This window comes from Lonchura striata, chromosome 5 (genome assembly GCF_050655825.1).
Source record: "Lonchura striata isolate lonStrDom1 chromosome 5, ASM5065582v1, whole genome shotgun sequence".
In the NCBI taxonomy this organism is placed as follows: Eukaryota; Metazoa; Chordata; class Aves; order Passeriformes; family Estrildidae; genus Lonchura; species Lonchura striata.
Genome location: NC_140707.1, coordinates 32,321,005 through 32,346,607, shown reverse-complemented (window position 1 = coordinate 32,346,607; position 25,603 = coordinate 32,321,005). Strand labels below are relative to the sequence as shown.

Genomic DNA, 25,603 nt, shown 5'->3' with positions numbered 1-25,603 from the left:
GCTATAATGAAGACAAATTTTAATGTACTCTGCATTCAAGTTTTTCTTATGAAAAGCCGTTGAAACAGTGGATGTGTCTCCTTAGCAGGTGGGAAAGAAAAGATATCAAGGCTGCAGGACAAATAAAATCTTGTGAGGTCAGGGCAAGAAGTGTGTTTTCAAGCTCACTATTGTCAGGGTACCCTGTATATATCTATGTGAGAGTTTAACTAGATTTGAACTCCAAAACTGCCTGACATTACTATTTCAGGGAAGAAAGAAAACATGTTCTTGATCTTACTTAGCTCTATACTTTTGTGGTAGTCACTCAAGCAAGAAAATGCCAGTGTTGTTCTGTTTTCTGTAGTGGTTGCTCAGTAGTTCCTCAGTTGAAGTGACAGAGCTGATTTTTGATAGGCTCTGGTGTATGGTGTTGAATCATCTAAGTTAAACCAGAAAACTTCTTTCAAAGGCAGTAAGACTGGTGGTCCTTACAGAATATAATCTGCCACAGGTGAATGTTATCAACTCAAGTGGTGATGGTGAGGTGATCTCTGTTGGCTTATCCTCATGGGAGATCAGCAATCAGTGCCACTATTTTGCTTTTACCATGTATTGGGAAATGGGGTAGCTTCTTAAAAGTAAGAACTAATACTTAATATTACTAATCTGAAAAATAAAAGCAAAGATGATTTTAAGGATTTAATCATCATCATGTGTAAAACAAGAATATCATTACAGGCTACAGTTGCTTGTGATCTTAGAAAGATTAAGTAGTAGATGGGATAAGATTTCCCCTCCCAATATATATTTATAACATTTGTTTTGCAAGCCACCAAACTACATTTCATACCAATTAAAGGTCCTTAAGTTAGTCTCCAAGTCTATCTAGTAATTTGATTCCCCACTGAGAACTGGGAAAAAACTCAAACTGTGAACTGGAAGAAGAAAAAAGAATTGTCTTGTTCTGATACTAGAAAACCTTTTAAAAAGGTCTTGTTTTTACTGACTGCTTAGGAATGACAGCTTTAGTTCTGGCAGTTTGAGGGAAAGGACAAGAGGGAGAATTGTGTTTCCTTGTCAAGCGTCTTACTCTAAATGCACTTGGTAGGGCCATTAAGAGCTATAATGTCAATAGCCTCTGTTGAAGTTTCCATCTGAAATGCAGAGGTGAGCTGCTAAATACTCCAGCTGATCTAAGTGACAGGTTTTACCTTTCTCCTGTAGCACATCCTCCTCTCCATTCTCTTACCTTGTTCCCTGTATCAGATTGTGTCTCCCAAGACTTGCATTTTTTTCCTTTTGACATTCTGTCTGCTATTGACTCCTCACTAAACAAAGCAAGGGTCGAAGACAGAATCTTGCAACTAACTGCTGCAGGGATAGAAGCACCATGAGGTGGCCAGCCAAGAGGCAGCCAGCCACTTGGACTAGGTGGATGCCATCTGGCCTCCCTGTCAGCACCTATCTATTTGCTGGCCAAAATACACCAGCTCTCTGACTGCTTAGCTGTGCTCCCAGAAGGTACGTGCTGCTTTTTTAACTCGCATGGAAAGCTCAGTGTCTTGCACAGCCTATCTGATTTGGATTGTATTTTGTCTGCAGTATGTGGCCTATTGTTTTCATTTTGTTTATTTGGGTTACATTTAGGGATTGCTCTTCAGAATAAACTCTATATTGTCATTATTTTCTGAAGAATTTTCAGCGCTTCAGTTTCTTTGTTGTTACAAGTAAGACTTTCCTGCAAGACTCTATAGACTGTCTTTTTTTTCTTTTCCCTTTCTCAATATTTTTTTATAAAACAACCAACAACAAAAGACTCATTAGAGGGTGTGGGAAGAGACAGCATAGAATTTTCCACATTGCAGCTTCTCCTGAATGTTCAGACCTATTGGATTCTTTGACCCAGGAAGTTTAATGAAAGCTGTGGCACTGTACCCTGTTCTATCACAGAGGACCTGTAAGTACTTTTGATTACTCTTGTAATGTGTCTTTCTCTAGAAATGGTGTCTCTGCTTGATATTTTTGATGTTAAAAAGCAAAGGTCAAGGACAGAAAAATTGCAGTGAAGGTGGTGTGTGAATTTCAATCTCTGTGATTTATTTTGTGCCTTTGGAAAAATTATTTTTCTATTATTTGACTCAAATTGAACCCTGAAACATTTCTAAACATTTTCGTTCTTCCTCTGTAAGCAACCTAACTTATTTCAATTTATTTTAATAATAACACTAGATCATTGGTATCCCATTGTTTTTTTCCAATACCTAAGCATAACCACTTACATGCATTACCAGAAGATTTTTTGTTGTCACGTGGTGATGAACTTGTGTGTGTGAATGGAATGAAACCATCAGCATGTGTGTGAGGAGATGTCAGTGGCATCATATACTGTGGGGACTGTGTTCTTTCCCTGTGAAAGGATTGGTAGAAGCAATGTGTTATAAGTGTCACAATGTAAGCATCTCATAATAGCAAAAGTGTAATGCTGTGTCTAACTGCTATGTGTTTTATGACAAAAGATTGGTGCAGCAGTAATCCTCAATAACATGGTAGTTACCTGGAATTAATGGCTGGATTGGTAGTTAATTCCCTAGGTAGGACAAAGCACATTCATTTGTGTCCTACCTGGCTTGTCATTAATATGGTAATGACTGTGTTTAGGAAAAAGGCTGCTTGTGTTAGAATGATAACCATAATTGTTATGATAAAAATCAGTCTGTTCTTGCTTTTTATGTTTCTGAAGTCTGTTTAATCTGTGCATTAGTTTTGGAAACTAATGGCTGGTCAAGAGGTAATGACCAACTTTGTGCTTTAAAAAAAAATCTCACAACCCTCAGTAGAAGGACTGTTGGGACAACATTGGAGATGTACAGAAATAATATTGTTTAGATAAGTACTGAAATTCTGAAGGAAAAAGAAAAAGATAACTCTAGGACTGGAAAATGCATGCCAAGACCATGTCCCAGCATTGAGAAATTTTCCAGGTAGCTTCAGCGTCTTGATGTTAATTTTCATCATGCCTTTGGAGATAATTTTAAATAAACCTTTGTCTCTTTCATAGAAAGTTGTCTTACCTACTCTTCTCATTTAATTCTTTGAAAGTTAATATCTAGATTGATTTTTAGAGCATTTTCAGATATTTTTATCTTCTTTTAACCATTTCAGGAAACTAAAAATTTTGTGTTTTCTCATATCCAAAACTTAAAATAACTACAAACCCAGAAAAATAAGTCAGAGAAAATAGGAGCGAAATTGCTGCCGTCATAGCAGTTATCTGCTAAATCACCTTAGCATTTGCTTGCAGTTGGAGATAAGCAGTTCTCAGTGATCATTATGGCACTCCCATTAATTATTTCTGCTTATTCTCTTAAAGTTTTGTTAGACAGCTGAATTATTTCATTTTCTGACAGCTAATAATAAGAAATAGGAAAGAGAGAACTGGCATCATATTCGGAAAGCCTTGCAGAACAGTGATGATTCTGCCACGGGGAATACAGACTCTGTTCTGGTACTTAGGAGACCATAATGGTACTGAAGGGAAAAGGAAACCACAGAGACCCTATTAGGGACTGGGAGTCAGACAATGGGAGTACAAAGATGAAGACTCTGATGATTCAGAAAGGAAGAGGATGAAGATTGTGTGATGGGGAATGAGAAAGGGAAGTTAGAAGTGCAGGAGAGGACAAACTGAGAAACTAATACATCTGCTTGCATTTTTGGGGATAAAAAATATTCCTGTTTTGGGGGAAAGGGACATTAGTGGCATTGGCAGTACTGTGATGCCTAAAGATAAAAATAAATAGGCTCTCAAGAGACTGGAGAACAGGATATCTGCAGAGAAATACAGAGTTTACAGAAATTGAGGGCTTCCTCCATCACGAACAAAAGGCTAGAACATTATGATAGCTATTAGTTACAGAGGTGTTATACACATAGAACACAGGAAAAGGAAATCAGTGATTGTAATGGCCTTTCCAATTTTTTTTTCTTATGGGCCCATATTTCTTATCCTGTATCAAACAGGAAGGGGGCTTCTGTGGCTTTTGACATGGAAAAGATCAGGACAGAGAGCAGAAGTGCTGGCATAGCAGGGAGCATGTCAAGGGACCACTGTGTGTTAAATGAACTTGGCTTTCAGAAATGCTGATTGTTTATTTTTTTTGGAAATGTTTGGCAAGTATATAATTTTTGAGCAATAATGGGTTTATTCTAAGTGATGTACAGTTAGTGTGTTTCACCACTGCTTTGATGTGAAGGTGCCGTTTGTCCTACACTTGTGTACGTTTGCTGTCCTATTGATTAGACTAAAAATTTTTAGTGATGTCCAACCTTGGAAAAATTAAAGAAGTCTGAGCAGAAGAATTAGCCATGGGATAGAATTAAATCCACCTTTGTGAATTAGAATTTGAATGTCTGGTAAAGCCCTGTTGTAAATTACACAAATCTGTGGTCATATAAATGTAGTGATTTATATGTTATTGCTACCATAAAAGTTATATAGGGCTGATGATGGACTAATGTTTTGTTGCCTTTTGACAACATTTGCAATCTGAAAGAGTGGGGAGACACAATCCAAGTGTACAAGTATTTTAATCTTAATTAAATGCTTTATATTTTGCAAAGTGTAACGATAATTCAGTTCCCCATGGCAGATGCTTTGTGTTTGGAAGCTTACTTTTAAATACTATGCTTGGAAGGCTTTTTGAATGACTTTTTATTAATACATTACCTGATGTCAGTGATGTGTGTGGTACTGTCAGTTACCCATCTCTGTTAGGAACAGGAACTTGGATAGCACATTTCCATTGGCATTTTAGTGACTCTTCTTTTAAACATCTGTGAGTTTGGCTTATGATGCTGACCATTCAAGGTTCCAGCCATACCTAATGTGTATTGCATTTTCAGACCCTATTCAAAGCCAGGCTCTCAAATGAGTATGCGGGTTACATTTATCATACCATCCAGATTCACATTTTTAACATCCTTATTTTCTGTAAGTTCACAATATCTCATTTGGAGCTTGTATCACTCCCTTTTTGTAGTATGCAAATGACACTGAAATCTTTTACTGTGAATCTGCACATGGAGTAAAAGAGTATTTCATTTAAACATGAAGAAGAGGGTATACATGCAGTAAATGCAGGCTGGGGTGTGAGAGATGAGAGCCTGTGATTCTTGAGGGAGGCTTACATAATTATTAGCAAAAACTTGCTATTATTCATAAGAAGGAAGTTGTTACAGAGAAAGGTTTTGGAGACTGCAAGGATGGCAGCTTCATCTGAACTGAGTCTAAAATCCTGTGGGAAATGAAATAGCCAGCAAGAATTTCAAGTTGGCTTACTTTCCAGCATTCCTAATCTGCTTACTTCATGATAGGGTTTGATGCAAAAATTTGCTTTCTTTCTGTATTGCAAGCTGCTCAGTTTGAGTCCCTACAATTTATATTTTGGCATGAGAAAATAAAAGCATGCTGTCTTAGCTGTCCCATCACAGTCACTTTGCCTATCCATGAAAAGAAATTGAGGTTAGAGAGGTCTGCTTAGAAGGTTTCACAATAAGATAGAGGCAAGGGCTATATTAATCATGAAAAAAGCAACATGAGGGGGAAAAGTAAAAATATAGAGTATAAAATTGTCTATATCCTTTCAGAATAACCTTAGCAAACCCAAATCTGAGTATTTTCAGTAATGGCTGGAGCACTAGAGCAGTGGAGTTCATTGCCCTTTGACGGCCATTAACCCATTCTGACAGTGGAAGGTAACCATAGGTGAGGCATTAATATAAGAATGGATTTTAAGAATGTTGAAGTGCAGAGTTCTGTTTTGAAGCAAAGGGAGGGAAGGATGTGCTGTCCTTTTCTCTAATGATTTTGTATCAGGAACTTAGCAAATAACAGTAGTTATGCCTGCAAGTGTATGTGTTCTGTAGGAGCAGACAAAGATAAGCATGGTTGAATAATGAAGAAATGACCAGGAACACTTGTAACCGAAGACTGGTTGAAAATCAAGAGTATTTCTTTCAATTCTGTGTTTGATGGGTTTATGGCAAAACAAAAAGAAATAGGGGTTTTGTTATCTTTTGAAAATCTTCTAAAAATTTTGGATTTCTTAAGCTCAAAAGTAGTGGCCTGAATAAATCTTAAGCCATTTGAATTCTGATTTAAATATCTTCTTTTCCTGTGCAGAAAAAAAAAAAAAAAACCCTAAATATCTATTTTTAGTTAATTTGCATTTATTCTAAATTATTTATAAGCTAGCTGGTCTTGAAAGGCTGTATAGAAATTCAGTAGTGGTACAATTTGGCCATTTTACAACAGTATTTTATATAATTCTAGATTTCATTCTTCCTGCCCAAACTGTTTTGCTTCTAGATTACAGTGCATTGATAATTTTGATGCAGTGCCCTTGAACATAGCATAGAACATATTTGCTCTCAAATTTTCATATTTGTTAGTCTTTGCCATCTTTAGATTCTCCCCTTCTATGCTGTCTTTCCCAAAGAGCTCCCTGGAATGCCACTGTATTAAATCTAATTTCAAAAGTAGCCAATAGACTTTGCAACATGTTAAGCCATTAGGCTTCTTCCTGACCTTGGTTCACAAGAGCAAGCATCATATAGAATTTGTGCTACTTAATTGGTATTGTTGTCTCTCTACTGTGTTAGTGTGAGCTGGAAAGCAGTTCCTAGCAGGTTTTCACTGTAGCACAACCTATGTGGTGTACATTCAAGGGAGTTTTCAAAATCCAGGAAAAAGAAATTTAGCTATGGCTCATCTTGATCTGGAATAATTCTTGGCTAAAAAAAAAAAAAACCAACAAAAAAACAACTTATCTGTTTTGGTTTGTTAAAACCCCGTCTTTTGTGAAATCACCTTGTGAGAAGATGTGTTGGCTGATTGCTTCATTGAATTCATTGCAGAACATCACATGACTTTCTGTGTAACTCAGTGAGGGGGAAGGTGTTGGAGATATTTCATACATACCCTTTTCTTAGTTGGGAGTGTTTAAAGTTGATTTCAATTGCATAGCAGATTTACATGTCAAATTGCTTTTTTAATTAGTTGTTGATTCTATTTTTTAAATCCAAAAATGAGTTTGGGTTGCTGCTTACATTTACCATACAGAAAGAGATAAGTGCCATATATATGAAATGAAATCTGGGATCCTCTTTTCTGCTCCTACTCTTGAATCATGGAGAATATATAAGACAGCCTTCTGTCAAAAATCCTGAGAACACATTATAAATAAATGTTACCCTGGACAGTCATAAATAACGTTCTTAGCTTTTAATGAATAATTAACATTGACTACTAGCTAGTAACACAGATGAATAATTATGTCTTTTTAAAGACTCTTTCTGTCTGCTTCAGCCACAGTCAAGCAGTTAAAATATGGCCAGTTCTTTGGGGTTTGGCACAGTAATATTTAGCTACAAATTCCCAGTGAGCTCTTTAAAAGTCTAATTAGTAACAACCATTAGTGTTGGATTATTACTCTGGTTTAGACTCTAAATAAGCAGCCTGCTTTTGTAGGGTAAGGTCCTACAGTGTGCTCAGAGTACCAGCTACAAGGGTTCATTTTGCTCTTCTTCCGAAATCAGTCTCTTCAGTTACCCATGGGTGTGAGTGGCTGAACTCAGTAATGCTTAACTCTGCTGGGCACTACACTGTATCCATGTCCCGATGCCCTGTGGCCAGGACACCCACCATGTAGTAGGAGCTGAAAGCCCCACCTAGATCACATATTTGGTGGAGACCTGTGCTGAAGGTCTCCTTACGGTAAATAAACACAAGAGAGTGATTAGCTGAGCCTGCCTGTATAAAATCTGCTGAAGTTTGGTGAGAAGACTGATCTGGGAGGGTACTGTGCAGCTACTTTTCTGAGTTTGTCCTCAGCCCTGTCCTTGAGCAGTTCATTGGGTCACAACATGCAATCCAGCCAGGTTCAAAGGAGCAGACTACCAGCTGCAGTGTGATGTAAACTGTGCAAGTGTGCAATTGGAAAGCTGATTTTTGAATAAAACCCTACAGCGGCATTTCTGTACTTTAGTCTGTAAGATGCCTTAAGGACACTGAAGTGTTGTCTAAATTTAATGGGCTTTTTGTGCCCTTGTTTTCTTATATACAAGTATTACCTTGTCTGAATGTAGTGAAGTTGACCCAATTTAACATTAGAATTCTAAGACATGCTTTCCAGAGGTTTCAGGAAGAGAAAAACAGAACATTGTAGCAAGATGCAGGGATTTACAAGTAATAGTTACAAACTTCATGGAAAAAAAAAAAAAAAAGGCATGCGCTGGAGAATGATAGCTACGCACTGAATTGCATGTCAAGCCTCTTTAGTTGCAATACCTGCATTTTGTCAATACAGTGAATAGCTGTTATGATTTATATTTTATATTGCGTTATATATTTCACATTAGGTTTACAAATTGCACAGATTATGCAGTATAAGGCTGTGGATATCAGTGAAGGTCTAGGAAACAGCAAATGTTTAAAATGCTAATTGTCTTGTTTTCAAAGTATTCGTATGTAGTGCAGTCAAAAAGCACAGATAACTTTCAATACTAAAGGAAAGTATAATACTTGAAATGCTACTTAGGACTTCTGCCTGCCTGCTGTTTTTAGCTAGTGGTACGTGTTAATAGAAAGTTATTTTCTGTCTTTTAGGGCTTTATCTTTTACTGACAAAAAGTCTCTTTGATTTGTATGGTTTTAGATTTTTATTGAAGAGTAGTTAGCTATTTTGATCTCTGGTTATTAATTGAAGAGCTGATTTCCAAAATAATTAGATCTTACTCTAATTCGACTTTATGTAGGAGTTGGTGGCTATTGAGTTACTGTTCTTGTATATAGATATTTTATTCCACTCAAATTACTGTCTAATGTCTATATGCTTTCAGAGTTGTCAGTTTAGATCATCTTTGTTCTGTGCAACATGTGTTTTTAGAGTCTTAAAAATGATAATCATAAATCATACTTTTCAATATAGTTTTACTAAGGAATTTATTTGAGGTATATGCCTACTCTGTAGTTGAACTTTGTATATTCATAGAAGTGATACTGTTGGACTTACTGGGATACTGCAGTGAGGAGTTATGTAACACATGCTGAGTTTTTGTGATTTTTTTTTTATCACTTTCTTTATTATTTTTTAATGTGGCAACTTGTCTCTTTCTCACCACATCCTGGTGTAACTGGGAAGAAGGGCAATGTGTTTACCAGAATTTTTAACTAACCTCCTGTATCTTGTATTGTCTAGCTAGGAGTTCTCAGTTTTTTTCCCACATCTCTTATTTCCATCGCCTAATTTCTTTATAGTACATTTTGTCCTTTCCCTGCTTTATTTACCCAGACAGGTGATGGGAGGTGACTCCAGCAGGAACACTGTAAGCATAATATATCTCAAGTTCATCACAGAAGGCTGATGCAGTGGCCTTGGAAGACATTTACTTCATTTCTTTTCACTGCTATGGATCCAAGGAATTTTCGCTGCTGTAAAACTCTGTTTGCTAATGCAATCCAATAACTGATATTTCTGGCATGAATTCATCCTTGCTGGAAATAGCCCCTTTGCTTTCAGTAGAGCTATTTTAGGGATGGATTTAGTCATCTAGCTTGTTAAATTATATCCTTTTCTTTTCCTTGATTTCCTCCTTTCCCACAATGTGAAAGCTGTAGTCTTCTCTCTCGGGTCAGCATTTTATTTTCAATGTGAAATATATGTCCTGGCTCCAAGGCCATAAACCATTCAAACAGCTTCTATTATATTAAGTATTAATGTGAAGTATTTATTCAGCCGCTGACTAGGAAGACTGAAGTACTGGAAGGACTACTAATATTTGCCAGAATGTGTACATTTGCATGAAAGAGACAGGGTAATAATGTGTAAGATTGCATTTATTCTGTGCTGTACTTTGAATTTCATGAGATAACAGAAAATCAGGAGGGAGAAGGAGGTGAGATAAAACATGTGGATTAAACAGCTGACATCCAACATACCTGAGAGCATCAGAGTAGTAACAGGAACTGCCTTACTGTGAGCAACTTTGTCCATGTAAATTCTTGGCTTTTCATAGCTGCAAAGCTATTTTTTTTTTTTTTTTTTTTTTTGAGGTCTATTCTATTTCAGCTCTGGAAATGTGATCTGTAAAGGAGTGGGTAAAATTGTGACTCTGATCTTTTGTCAGTCCTTCAAAGCAGGCTGTTCAGTGCATCCTATGCACTTATGCGCTTATCCTATGCACCCTTATGCAACCACCTTGAAGGAAGCTGAATTCCAGAAAATCAGTTTTATATTCCGTACCTGAATTTCCCATAGATCAAAACAGAGTTGCAATAGCTATCCAGACTAATGAAATATTATCTGCATGTCTGATGCCTCTCTTTTATTAGGCTACAGGCTTTTTCAGTTCTGAAGAATGCATGTCTGAATCACACATTTGCAAATATATGGAATGTTAAATATTAAAACTAAGTTATTATACCAAATATTAAAATTAGTAGTTAAAAATATTATGGGAGAAGTACAGATTAATAAGATTGATTTTGTTGGTGGTGGTTTATTGCTTGCTTTCTTTTTTTTTTTGGTCCTCTCCATACAAATTTGCTGAGGATGAATGTCCTGGATCTTTGTGGCTTCATAAGCAACTGTATGGTCTGTACAAAACACAATTGAAGAACTTTGGCATGTGAATTTGAAAAGACAAGCACCAATTACTGATACTCTGTCCCTGTGGAAAAGCTTTTTTTCATGTTTCAGGGCACAATGTGATCAGTTTAAAACGCTTATGATAAAACAATCTAAAAACGGGGTTACAGAGGACAGGCAATGTTTTGTTGTTTGATTTCCCCATGTTAATGACAGCTTTTGAGGTCTTACACTGGATCAAAGTAATTTCAGAGACTAAGCACTGTGTTAGGGGCTCTGAAACCAAGAGATGAGATGAATAGGCCAGGACCAGAAAAGAATTCAGAAGGAAAGTGAAGATTAATTGACAAAACTCCACTACACATAACCAATACATGTAGTTTGGGTCTACTTGCTTCCTTCTGCCCAGATACTTCAAGGTTGTAAGGTGACAAAATATAAGTTCTAAACAGGGATTCAGGAAGATTTGGGCAAATGTACGTGGCAGATTGCTAAACTCTGTACAAGAAGCAAAAGGCCTTATGGATAAATACATGGAGGAAAGGGCAGCATAACTTCTATAAAGTGAATCCCTGTGTACAAAGCAATAAGCAGGGGAATAAGAAAGGAACTCCCTGAATGGGTGAATCAGTGATTTAAACACAGGAAAGGAACAAATTATCAGCTCCCTAAATCACCAGAGAAACTGAAAGATATTTGTGCTGGGACAAAGGCTACCTATCATATGGAACAATGTACAACTGGTAGTAAGAAATCTTTTTGATGGCTGTAGATAGAAATACTAAAGTAAAATTCAAGAACTGAAGGAGGATTTTACACAACTCAGCAGCCGCATGATAAAGCGGCAAATGAAATTTGATGTAGGTAAGGGCTAAATTTTCCACATGAAAAATGTGAATTTTGATGCTATATATGAAATGTTGAAAGCTGAGATGACTTTTAGTAGTCAAAGGAACATTTGTGAGGTTAAACAGTAAAAAGTCCATAAAGGTATGAATTTAGTATCTGGTAGATACTCAAAAGAAAAACAAACTTACTGAAGAAATTATTAGAAAGCAGATAACTTGGGTCACTGTGTAAATCCAAGGTTTTCCCTTATCTTAGTTATTTTACCCCCTAATCTCTTAAATCTTTAATATCTTCACATATAGATATTAATACCTAGAGGTTGGGAGCTATGATGTGATTGCTTGCATTCTGATGAAACTAATTTTGGCTACTACCTGAACTCAGATGGAACATTTGGGATAAAACAGTATGACAAATTGTACTGTTTTCTCTTATGATAAAGTAGAATAAATATCATCTGACTTCTTTTTCTGCAGTCCATGAGAAAATTAGTTTCTCTTTAGCATATGTGCTTCTGTTCTTTAGCGCTTCATATTCACACACAATAACATTTAATGTCTTGGATTTGGGAACTTTTCGAACAAATGGCTATGTCTAGAAGTTTACTATATTTTACTCATCAAATCTAGAAGTATTTTATTCTAGTTTATGATATGCAAAAAGTTAAAAAAACCTATTTTCTTCCCTATTTCCTTGGGTTTTTTCATTGTTTTTAGCATGATGCTCTTGGTATCTCTATCACACTGAGAGAAAACATCCTTTGAAATGCTCAGCACTTTGAAAGAAGGATGGGAGGGGGAAGTCAGAAGTTTCATCAGGTATCTGTTGAGATCTGCCTGTTTAGAAAATGAAGAATACTGACCAAAAAAATTGATTATTTTCCATAAGGAGTTTTTTGATCCAGTGTACAGCTGGTTTGCTAATAGGCATCAGGAAAACAACACCTAGCAATAACATCAGGTTCAGAGCAACAACACATTTCCTTAGCTGCTCTTTGTGTGTGTGAACAAAGGAATGAAGCAGTCAGGTGTAATATGAATACCAACAGGACTGAGACCCATCTGTCACCTCAGCACACCTTTCATATTAGATGGTTGCAAGCACTAGAACCTTCTGCATGCCCTGTGAAAGCTGCTGTTTCCTGATCTGTTTTCATTTTGTACTCTAAGGCATGAAATCATAATTTCAGACTCAGCAAGTCTGGTCACTTGAAATAAAATGCATGACAGATCAGACTAGTTAAAGCATTAATTATCAGTGCTATTAATTACAAATGTGGTCTCTTCTCCTTACCTTTTAATACATCCCTGTTGCTGTGATTGTAATAGTCATTCATAAATATCAGCTATTTTTAGCAAATTATTTTCAACAATGAAATGAACCACTGAAAATCAGCAATTTACTTGCTTCAGTTATTTATTATTCACCACTTGAGGTATAGCTGGTCTGTACATAATGTGTTATTATTTTATCATAGATGACTGAAAATGTTTAATATTTAGAATAATTTTTAATTTAGAGAATGATGATATAGAGTTAACTCTTACTCTGATTTCTAGCATTTTTCACTTATTTTTATTAACATAAAATTCTTTGAGTTACACAGTTTAAATGCAAATGTTAAAAATCTGGAGGTGCACAGCTCTATAGTGGCAGATAAGTGGTAGAGAACATCACTTCTGAGGAGGTGAGGAGCTATGACTGGGAGAAGTGTGTGTAGGGTAGCCCTTCCAGCAAGGGAGTCCTACATAATGACAAGAACTCATGTTTTGGACTATGGAGATTTACTTTAATATCTGAATTTGTATTATGTCTAATGGATGTGCACTAGTCCCTGCAATGCTGCTAAATCATACCAAGAATCTATATAAGATGCTGTGCTTGATCTTTTATTCTACCTTCCCTGTCTTACATTTTCTTTTCCATCATGCTATCATTTGCTATATGTGTGTTAAGAAAATGAGGGTTAGACTTACCAGTCCCTTGTTTACTAAATCTGATACTTTATATTGTTTGGAATATGATAAATGCAAGATTTAGTAGAATATCTGTTGGATTTACAAAAGGGAAGAGATTTTTTTTTTCTTTTGCTGGCACTAAGATGTGTAACAGAGGGCAACACTTCTACAGGCCTCCTGGAAAACTAACTTACAGCATAAGAACTTTTTGGTGATTTGAGAGACATTACGGTAAAGACAAAATGATAACTGATTCTTTGTCTACTGTTGAGGGACGATAGGAAATAGAGATTACTATTGCATCATCAGATGCCTTTTGAGAAAAAATGAGTAATTGAACAAAAAAATTAAAGGAACAAAACCAGATGACATTCAGAGGCAAACTAAGGAAATGAGGTCTAAATAAAATTACTGCTATGCAAGTAGTAACTGTACATAATTTATAGACAGCCCAAAGAAGCATAAAAATTGATGTCCTGCAATAGCCATGTTAATCGACAATTTTGAAAGGTTGCTTTGATCTGCATCTTTCATCCATATTCCTATTATTTTGATAGATAGTAATGTTAAAGGTGAATGTCGTAGTGAGATTTCATTTGCATATGAAGCAGTCTTGTACTTTTGTCTCCTTTTCAAGCATCCCAGGAATCTAATTTTTTTTTTTTTTTTTTATTTTAATGTTAAATTTATGTGTGCAAAAGCTAATGGGATATTAAGCCATTTTAAAGCTCTGGAATGTGAATAGAGAAGATTTTCAGATGTTAATTGAAACTGGCAAGTGCGATCGAATAGCAGAAGGCTATTGTTAAAATTAAAATAGGTCTAATTTAGAGAGAATATTTCTGATAACAAGAGGAGTTTGTGCATAGTGACTTTTGCTTGAGACTTGTACAGACCTGTAGCTTGTGGAGAGGAAGCCATATGCAGAGATGTGACCAAGTCTTCTGCTACTTCTCTTGAGATGTTCCATGTTATAACTGTGAATCTGATATTAGCTGGGAAGTTAGCTTCCACTTTTCTACCAAAATGTGGAGTGAGGGGGCTCCTTCCCCCTGGTAGACCTGGAGCCATGTGCTAACACAAAAATAACTGTGAACCTTCTCTCATCTTTGGCTGGATGCTGCTTAGTCCTGGGAAGGGTGAGGGAAGAACACTCCTGGATCAAACAGAAAACTCAGTTCTAATCCTTTCCTTTGTTCTTTCAGTATGCTGTTTTTTTTTTTTTGTTTTTTTTTTTTTTTTTTGCTGTGTTTTCATGGGAACTGCTGTGCTATGACTTCCAATGTCTTTATAGTGAGGACTCCAAGACAGGTGGCAGAAGCTCATTGCAGTGCAAAAGGTTCAAACCCCACTATATGCAGTTTATAAGTAATGGATAAGTAAGATGGATATTTTTAATAATTGTATTTATTCTTAAAGCTTGGAAAGCTCTAAAAGAGGAAGAAACAGCAGGAAAGTTTCTCTTTTTTATGTGCAGATTCACGTTAAATTATGCATCAGAATGTAATTTATGGTACAGTTCTCCATTGCAAACTGGAGGCTCCATTTATGCACTGAAAAACACAGCAATCAGGTGGGTGACTGCACAGAAATATTAGAATGAAAAGATGGGTGAATCTGGGAGGTGCTGTGGGGAAATACATATTATAAAATAAATGTAACCATTTTAGTATTTCCACCTACTCTCCTTATGGTGATACCATGTGGTCCTTATCCTCATTTTTTTTGGCCTTCATACTTTCTTGAGAGGAGGAGTATCTTGGAGGATAAAACTGTAAAAAAACCAATTTATCAGGCTGTCCTCTGCAAACTGTAGTTCCTGCAAACACTTTGGGTGGAAGGTTAACTTTCAAATCTTTCTGCCCTTGAGCATCGCACCTTTTAATTTATGTCCTACAAAATGCACTAAATTTTATTTCCCTTATTTATCCACTTAATCAGAAATGGTATTAAAGTGATAAAAGCATGCAGGAATGGCCTCCAAGATGTAAACAAAGAGGAACTTTTCAGCAGGACCTTCTCTTGAAAAGTAGTGGATTCTGGAGGTACTGCCAGTGACTGTGATGGAGGCAGGTTTTTACCCCCTTGCCTAAAGGAAGCCTATTGCCTTCCTTTTATGAATGTGCAATATTGAGTACTCTATCTGCATCTTTGAGTTTTTCAACAAGGGAGTTTCCAAACATTTGCCAGGATTTCCCAGTGTTTCCACATATTTGCAAAAGTTTATGGAAAAAAGTTTAAGCAACCTTTTGTTTTCTCCTTGTACTGACTGTTAGTAAAAGATGATCACTACCAAAACATTGCAAATTCTGCCATCTGCCTTTTATACTGTTAACTGAAATATTTTGGCTATAAAACTATAGTCTGGCTCACAAAATCCAATATTAAAATATCAGCAGATGAAACAGAATGATATTGAGGGCATGTTAGGAAGGAAAGAAAAGAAATTTCTTGGGGAGGGGAGAAGAGAAAACCAAAGGAACACAAATTAAATGGCACGTGAAGGAAAGGAGTCACAATTTATGTATTCCCAGAATGAAGCAATTTTGAATGAGAACAGCAATCAGCTGAAATAAATAGAGCAGGAAAGTAAATGTGCCTCAGCAGATAGAAATGCCTGTATTTTATTTGCCAAAGTTATTTTTCTACAGTAAAAAGGAATTGGGAAATGTGAATTACAGAAACCATACTGTCATGCTTCCTTTTTTTTTTTTTCTCACCTCCAACTAGTTTTCCCTTTTCTCATCTTTTCTCTGGAGGTAAATGGGTCATGAATTCTCTGCTGTGACGACTCCTTCTGCTTATTTTTATTCAAACAACCCCAACCAAACTGTAATTTTGAGTTCAGGGTATCTCAGCAGAATCTTTGGGAGATTGATGGCAGGGAAGAAAAAAAGGAAAAGAACATTATGTAACATTAATGTACACAATGATCCTAATGTAACATTAATCCACATGGCAACTGTAGGCTTCAAACCTCAACATCAGAACTCTGAATTTTGGCCATATAGATAATTTGTGGTCTGTATCTAAAATCAAGATTAAATAGCAAGTATATCAGAAATGTTTTCTTTACTGTAGCACAAAGCAACTAAAACATATTAATCTCTGACTGCAGAAAAGTTAATTTGAGCCCACCTCTAAGAGTAAAGAGTTACTCAGTTTAACATTTTTAAAGGGGAAGAAACCCCTGTGTTCCTCTTTGCTGATATCTGATGATGTTTTATAGTCTGTTCTGAAAAGCTTTCAGAAGCTTTTCAAAACAGAAATTTGATAAGAAAAAACAGAACAGGATTTCATAAAACAAATTTGAGTTCCATAACCTATGCTTTCTACTCGTGTTCTGATTGTTCCTCTCCCCTTTCATGATTCTTGTCCTTTTTCAGATGAAGTACATGTGCTTAAAACTGTGGGCCTAGGTTGAGAGATGCACTTTGTTCGAATCTATATATTAATAGTTTTATATGGTATTGGGATGAAAATTGAAAGGGACAACTACTTTCATTTAAGTACAAAGAAAAGGTGAACACATTTGTAGCACCCTTAAACCAACTGTGGATCTTAAGAATAATATCATAGTGTTTTTGAATTTAATGGAGACCTAAATGAACTGTAGTTAACAAAATAGCTGTATTTAGGCAGAAACTGCCCTTGACTTTCTAGAAACACAAACTTTACATTGCTGGTTTTTAGGTATTAAACTACTGAAAGTTATTGGTATTGTCCCTTTTTTAGTGTACTTACAGGAAGTTATATGGAACACTGGAATTGGTTCAGTTCTTAGTACTGTTGAGCAGTTTATATTCAGTATTATTCCCCAGTCCCACAAATGATTTCTGTCTTGAATAATGTGATAGGAAAAGAATGCTTTGGGTTGGAAGGGCCCTTGAAGATAATCAAGTTCCAACTCTCCTGCCATGGGCAGAAATCTTCCACTAGAACAGATTGCTCAGGGCTCCATCTAATATGGCCTTGAACCTGGTCAGGGATGGGGCATCCACATCTCTGGGAAATCTGTTCCAGTGCCTCACCATCCACACAGTAAAGAATTACTTCCCAGTATTTAAACTAAACATATTTCACTTTAAAACCATTCCTCCTCATCCAATCACTGCACGCCCTTGTAAAAATGACCCTCTCCAGTCTTCTTGTGGGTCCCCTTAAGTACTTGAAGTACTAAGTTCTCCTCTGAGTCTTCTGTTCTCCAGTCTTAAGGACCCTATTTCTTCTCAAAGACTGTCTGTGTAGGAAAGGGGAGATGCTTCACTTACCTGTTTATCTTCAGGGCTCTCATTCCTATGTGTGTGTATATATATGTTTATGTAATGAAAGCATAAATTAAAAATGTGAATGTTGGTCAGCTCCTTCAGTGACTTTCTTCTATGCTTTTTATCGGTACTAGTGTTAGGAAGTCACAGTCAAAGTTGGTGAAACCACCAACATTCCTTATATATGCTAATAATATAATCTTTTATATTCTCTTGTATTAGTGTAAGGCTACGTCCACTCTGTCAGCTAAGAAATGTGATCTTTTTAGCATGTACCACAATACTATTTAGGTGGCATTACAAGGATTTTGTGGCATAGAGAAAGTGTGGGAATCCTCTGACACTGCTAAGTAAAATACCTGGAACTGTCAGAACCTGTATGAAAATTCATATGCAGTATGTAAATGATGCTGGAGAAATGAAGTTGGATTAGCAGACTTAAGGGGATTTATAATGAAATCAAGGGAAAGCTAACAACTTAGGGATTTTTTTCCCCCCCTAAAAACCATTGCAGCCATGCTCTTTTGTGCTGATACCACTCATTTGAACATCTGTGTTTAGTAAAATATCTTTTAATAATATTAGGAAGTAGATATTTTTTTCCAGCAGATATATTCAAATAAAAGTAATGACATGCTTATAGTAATGTTTCTTTGAAATGTTAATTTGATCTATATCATAATTTGAAGTTTTAATTTTTACAAGGTCTTGGCCAAAATCCACTCATGTTAATTACAGTTAGCAGATTAGGTTTCACCTGGCAGGTTCAAATGAAGACAATTGTTTTTATTTCTTTCCCTCAGTGTTACTAGAGTCCCTTTACAGCTGTCAAGTACAGCCTGGAGATTTATTAATCAGAAAGAATATTAGTAATATACTGAAGTGAAAGGTGTAATTCAAGGATTTAAATTTTAATTTTCATATTATTTTGTAGATTAATGTTATTAATAGGAAAAAATAAAAGCTTTCAGTAATAATTTATTATGGTTTTCTGTCTGTAAGGCAAAGAATTTCTGGCATTTTTTTGTACTAACATGCTCTAGGCAGTGAGGTTAAATTAAACTGGTTTTACAGTTTAGTATATGGCTTACTTCAGCGAGACTACTTATGAAATTATTTTTCTGGCCTTGTGGCTGGGTCTGTGTAACCATGCAGTCCAATGCAGCTTCAGAAGCAATATCACTAGAACAAGAATTTAACTTCTGAGATCAAGTCTGTGTTATATTTTGTGGTATAAATCTTTTTCTTGTGCCTTTTGCTGTTTGACTCCCTGATAATATTTTCTCTACTATTTTAGTTGGTTTTAAATACTGATGGATAAACTGATATGTAAGACATGGGCAATTTATTCTGCGTGTTTCCGTAAGTATGATTTTATAGGGTAGAAAAACAAATTAATACTATTTCATAGAGAACCACTACAGTTTTTTCCAAGAATGTAAAAGATCTCCATCTTTAACCTCAAATATTAGGTAACAATCACATGCCACAACAGCAATTGAATAGATGACAGAAACCTGTATTTTTCTAAGAAGAATTTTTATTTGCTTTTAGTGAATTGTAGTGGCTTTTTGAAGATGCTAGAAGGCTGAGGTTATCTTACTGCTTTGTTTTAATTTTAATGATAATCCACTTTGTGTCATTGAGGCTACTTAAGGGAAAATCACTTTGCTGCAGCATCCATGCTAGAGTCAATGCATACTGGGAAGGAGGTCGGTTTCTTACCTTGCATTAAGTGCAGCTTGGCAGTGCTAAATAAAACCAACAATATAATTGATGAAACTTTGATGCTTGTTGCTTGGTTCAGAATTTTTGGGGTGGTTTTGTGTGTGTGTGGTTTTGGGAATTTTTTAATGTTTTTTGTTTGTTTGTTTGGGGTATTTTGCTAGAAAATATTAATAGATATGATGTAAAACATGACTTGATAAAAGCCTAAGATCTCAACTGGTAGCTTTGGAGGAACAGGCGAGCCACTTCACCCTCCTGAACAGGTCTTAACTGCTGCATAGCGAAGGAGGCAGTTCTACTAGCTTTCAAAACCTTTTTTTTTTTTTTTTGTTACTCACATTAATTAGGGATTTGCTTCAGATTCAAAATTCTAAATTTCTACAGTTGCATGAGAATCACAGCACAAAGTTGAAATGGAAGCCAGTTTCTAGTTCTCTTGATGGCAGATATTAGAATGATAGCTGAAAGGAAGAAAGTCCAAATTTTAGCCATTAAAAAAATCTAATTATTGAAACAATTCATGATTATTTTAGAACTTGACTGATGAACTCTGAACTTCTTGAGGTGACAACAGAGTGCAGGTTCTCTTCCTGTCCTAGGTGAGTGGTGGTTTCTGCCTGAAGCTACTACCTGCCAAGTGACTCTTTATATAAATCTTTGGTATAACTGAGAAAGCACAATGCCAGCTGTATTTAAGGTACTCTTTTCTCTTTAAATAAATAAACAACCCTAAGTATAATACAGTCCCTCTCATTTACACCTCTCTGCTTTAGCTGCATTGTGACCTTCTTAGGGCTTCCAATGCAGCAAGTGTGCAAGAGCTTATTATTTCATAACCTTCTGAGTACTAAGTTTTGGATTGTTTTTTAATTAACATTTTAATTGCTCATCAAAGTAATTGAAAACTGTGTTGGAAAATTTGTTCATTTACTAATCCCTTTGGTACCAGTTAACACTAAGCTTTTCTCAAGGTCAAAAGCGCTCTCGTGGTGGTGGTAACTTTCTTTGCTGACGTGATGCCAAAGGCTTGGTGGGTAGAGATGTTTTTACCATGCCTTGCAATCTGTCTTTGTCTGTGGTGGAGGAACAAAGGTATGATTCTGTGCATAGCTCTTAGGCAACATTTGCTCTGAGATGTATTGCCTTTTTGCTTCTCGAAGCCAGCCTTCACTGGCTGTAAGCGCACAAGATGGTCCTTAGGAGATTAATTCTGGTAGGGAGAATTCCATTTATGACAGCACTCTTGGGCTGTGCATGCACTCAGGGATGCTCATCCCATTGCTGAAATATGATCACTGGAATCTAAGCTCAGGCTCAGTTCCTGGAACTGTCTAGGGAAGACATTGAACAGGCAAGGATTCAAGCAGGCTGGGTCATATTAAGCTGGAAGATCTACTAAGAGGCTATGAAATAATTGTTTAGATATAGTTTAAACAAGCTCTATGAGTCTTCACTAATTCTTACAGGAAGCAATGCAATGATCTCCCTAATCAGTTTGTCCTGTCTTTCTTTGAATCTGCTTTGGAAAATCCTGCTTTGTCTTCTGGCCTCAAGTTTTATGTTTTGTCTTGCAAAGAACTTACCCTTCTTCAGCTAGAGATCTCTGCTGGGAGGACTCAGCAGGTTGTTGACAGGGAGCTCAGAAAGAATATTGAAATGTGAGATTTATCTATTTTCACTTAAAAGCTACAGTTTCAAATAATTGATGTGATGTACTGGAAATTATTTTGCCTTCCCACTTGTGTAAAAGGCAACAGTGATTATTGTTGTATGGTCTAAAATTTGGTGTGTGAAAAATTACAATTCTGTAAATGTCTTTTTTTCTACATAATTTTCTCAAATTTCCATTTTGATAATTCTTTTTGAAGGGGATTTGGGCATCAGAGTCTTCATAAACTGTATTATATGTCTTTATGTAATACCAAGCAATGCAATTCACAAGTTTTCTCCCTGGTTTTTAATATTTTACAGAAAATACTTTGTTTTGAAATGTCAGTACCCTCCTTCTCTGAGGAATTAAAATGTAATGAATTGGAACAAAAGTTTTTAATTTCAGAAATAGGCTTCTGTCCTAATTTATGTCCTAATTTTTTTACAATATTTGTGGTTTGTTTCATAGAAGAGTTGCATAATTATACCAGAAATCACATGTGGAACAAATTCCAGTTCTTGACAAACTTGAGTTTCTTTTCTCCAATCTAGACCCTCTGTGTGAATTTAAGATGGATTATTTTTTTTTGTTTTACCCACTGATACAACATGAAAAATTGCTTAGATAAATTCTGTATTTGAAAGTATTGCCAATTCAGTGACAATTTATTCTGAATTTTCAGAGCAAGTAACTGGCCACAGTGCTTGATAAAGTTAGTGTATGTTTTAAGTCCATATAAGCTCATGTTAAGAATTTATTTTTGCATCCATGTTAAGAGATACACCTTAATCTTTTCAATCAGCCAGTTTGTGAAGCAAAAGTATATTGAAAATTGAGCAAGGAGAAAAAAATCATTGAAGTAACTTTGAACCTTCAAAGTGTCGCTGGTCACAAAACATCTGAAGTCTTACAAAAAGCCCATTTTACTTTGTGCTTATTGGCAAATTAGGATAAATTGCTAGCTGAGCTTGCAGTTGATGAGTAATTTTCACTGGAAAGGCTTAAGATGTGAAAGTACACTGGTTATTGCTGAGGAAGTGTCTGCTATGTTTGAAATGAAAATAAAACAGCTAGAGACTGACCCATTGAAACACTTCATACTTTTCATTGCTAGCAGGAGATCCTCAGTGAGGCAGATCAAATGTAATTATTGAGAGAACATAAAGCAAACATCTTCGTTTGCCCTGTTCTAATGAGGACAGCTCAGCAGGATTGGTCCTGAGTGTGCTGGCTTCTGACTGGGGTACAGGCTTGTACACTGCAGAGTTGGCAGGGGTGTTAGTTGTTTAATTACATGGAGTAATTTTTGCTTTTGCAAGCACTAGTAACTTTCTTTTGAAAAGAGGCAGGAGCTTGCAATACTTAATATACACACACTTCATGTCCTGAAGGTGCTTTTCAATTATTAAGCAATTAGTGTGAATGCCACTTGGGTGTAGTTCTACCCCTTCATATGTATGTTTTAGTGACAGATAAACCTAAACCTGATCTTGACTTGAATTCTGATGTTTGAGTCTTGGCTATCAATTCTTGTACCTTTCTTTTTCTTTTACAAGTACTAATTTGAGCATTGTTTAAACGGTTAGGAAGGAAAAGAGTATTTGTACTTCTTCATTTTAGGTGAGAATGTTCATTTCTTAAAGGTATGTTAGTTTAATCTCTAAAGTATCTTCTATATCTAAAGAGAACAAAAAGGATCTTTTATCAGGTGGCCATAAGCAGAAGTCTAATGGAGAGGTCCAAGTTGTTCTCTGAAGATTTTCTTGCTCGCTGTGGATTATGTAGGGCTCTGTCAAGGGAGACAAGTCTCCCAACTTCATTATCTAATATTAGTCAACGTTAATATGCTCTTCTGTCCTCCGGAAAATCCAGGATTTGAGTTTCTTATAAGAAAGAGCTTTGGCAATGAACATCTATATACACAAAAGACTAGAAGTTTGAAATATGAAAACAGGAAGCTATGTATGTCAATAATATATAAACAACATATCTAGAAAAGTAACTCACCTTGCACTACAGTTGATAACATTTCTTCATTATCAGATTGTGCTCTTAAATTCTTTGGATACTGACCAGCACTGGAACGGCAAAGGTTTTATTAGTTATACAATAATAGTGGGACACCCACATTTTATATTAATATATGCTCAAAATCAGAATTTTCTTAGGTTTCTCAGTGTGGAATATATTTAGCCACAAACAACATGTTAAAGTTACAGACAATCTTGAATTATTTTCCCAATGGGAAATCCCAACAAATTGGCATTGTTGTCTTTCATTTTCAATTCAAAATGAAAAACTGAGTATCTTGTTTCTTAAGGAATTTTTGATAATTTCAAAAGATGTTAGTGCATACAGTTCAAATAATGTCGATTATATCATTGTTCAAAACAAAGGATATATTAGGGGTTAATATTTGCCTCATTAAAGCAATATTTTAACATTATTGAAATTAAATGGGAATGTATAGTGGTTAATTTTGATATTGCTCTCTATGAAATTCTGTCCACAACATTCCTGCAAAATGCTGCCTTTTCTCATGGAAAACTGTTTTCCTAGTTTTTACCAATTGTTAGAGGAAAGTATTGATCTCGTACACATCCATAATTTGGACTCATGGACTACAATAACTTTTTCCTGAACACATGGAGCATTACCTTTTAAATTTGTAATTGATGGTAATTTTCATTTTTTTTTCACTTGAATAAAAACATACTTGGTCAAATGTGTCTGAAGTTAGGAAAAAGAGTAGGGAGTATTGGATGGCTTCTCATTTCCTCAGATTAATCTGAAATATTAAAAAAAATGATCCCCTCTTTAAGTAAAATTGCTTTTCACTGTGATAAGATTGATTGCAAGTGGGTCCTTTATTGAACTGCAATTCACATTTAAGCACTCTGCCTTGTGTCTGAACCTGGCCTGAGTGTGCCACAATTCCACGGTTTGCACTTCCTTTTAAAGTCCCTCAAAACAAACAGTCCTTGGGTCCCAGATGGTTAGTATCAGATTTATTTAACCTTACTAATTTATTCTTCCTCTTCTAGGTTGTCCTTTTGTGACTACAAGTGCCAGTCAGAATCCTTAACCCCTCCAGAATGGTTGTGACTGTCCTTTCAGTTTTACTGAGCTTGGGACCAAGTCCCTGTGATAGGAAGATATTTTTGCAGACCTGTCTTTATGCATGAAAATCTTGCTGTTTCTTCCTTTGGTTTACATTCTTCAGAGATGTAGTTTTCTCACATGACTGATTCTGTGTGTTCAAAGCAACCAAATATACAGATCTGTTTTCTTTGCTGTTGTGTTACTATTGTCTTCCTCTATTCACTCAACTGGAATAGGAAGGAAAATCTTACAAGGGCTTAGCAGTAACAAACAGTGTATTAAGAAATGAAAATATCAATGTTAAGATAAAATACTAAAACTTTTTTTTTCCCTGTAAGGAAAGGATGAAGAAGATTAATAGTTCTGTTACAATATACAGTATGGTTGGGTGTTGTTTCACCATGGGCACAAGCTTCTACTTGTTTGTTTCCAAAGGTGTTTTTTTTTTTTTTTGGTCCAAGTTCAGTTTGAGAATTTAGGGATTTGTTGACCAATCCAGAAACTTGACTATTCTAGTCTGATAGAATATTTTCTCCTCATTTGCATAGTCTATGTACATGTGCCTTAAGCAGTAGTGACTAACTTGTGGCACATGCCTGGCACACACTTCTTCAAGCAGAGAAAGATTAAAAACCTTGTTTGTGGGTTTCTTCACTGTCTGGTTTTGTATGTAGCAGAATGCAGGACACACCTATAAGCTAGGATGTTTCACAGCTTGTGAACTTTGGACTAACATTTTGTGGATGTAGGGTGCTAGAGACTTTATAGTTTAGTTTGAGGATTTTGTTTTAATTTTATTTTTAACATACATAGAATGATTAATGGAGATTTCTGTGGAGAGAAACTTTCAATAGAAGCCTACCAATCTTGTACTCATATTTTTACTAGTACTCTAGTCATTGGATTGTTGCCTATACTCCCTTTCCTTATGTATGGGAGGGCTAGAGAAGGGTGGGTATAGGTACCCTCACAGGTAGCAGAAATGAGCCTTTGTTAGAGCAGTTGTTCCTTAATGCATTGGATCAAAAATGTTTGTATTGATGAGATCTTCAAATTATTTGATGTGCTTTAAAACCACGGATGACCCCTTAAAAATAGCATGTATGACATTATACATGGTATGTGTAAATATGGCAATAGGATGAAATACACAACAAAACTGTTGAGTGAGGAGTATTTTTAAAGTTAAATTTCATAGAATCATGAGGATTGAAAAATACTTCTAAGATCATCTACTGACCATTAACCTGACTGCCAGCTCTTCTGTTGAACCATGTCCCTAATCACCATACCTAGATAATTTTTCCACTCTTCCAAGTGGTTCCACCACTTTCCTGGGAAGTCTGTCCTAATGCTTAATAATCCTTTTAGTTAAGATTTTTACCCCTAATATGCAATCTACGTCTCTTTCAGCAAAAT

The 25,603-nt window shown here is 35.9% G+C and overlaps 1 protein-coding gene across 17 annotated transcripts in view; it reads left to right on the top strand.

Annotated features, from left to right (window-relative positions):
- Positions 1–25,603, top strand: part of LRRC4C (leucine rich repeat containing 4C) — a 487,862-nt gene that overhangs the window by 159,076 nt on the left and 303,183 nt on the right. Inside the window, exon 1 of one of the 17 annotated variants that reach the window (XM_085580208.1) lies at positions 1,825–1,939. The exons of the other annotated variants lie outside the window; for them this stretch is intronic. The gene's annotated coding sequence lies outside the window, so the exon portion shown is untranslated. Of the gene's footprint in view, positions 1–1,824; positions 1,940–25,603 lie in introns of those variants that run through there. 17 annotated transcript variants of the gene reach the window in all.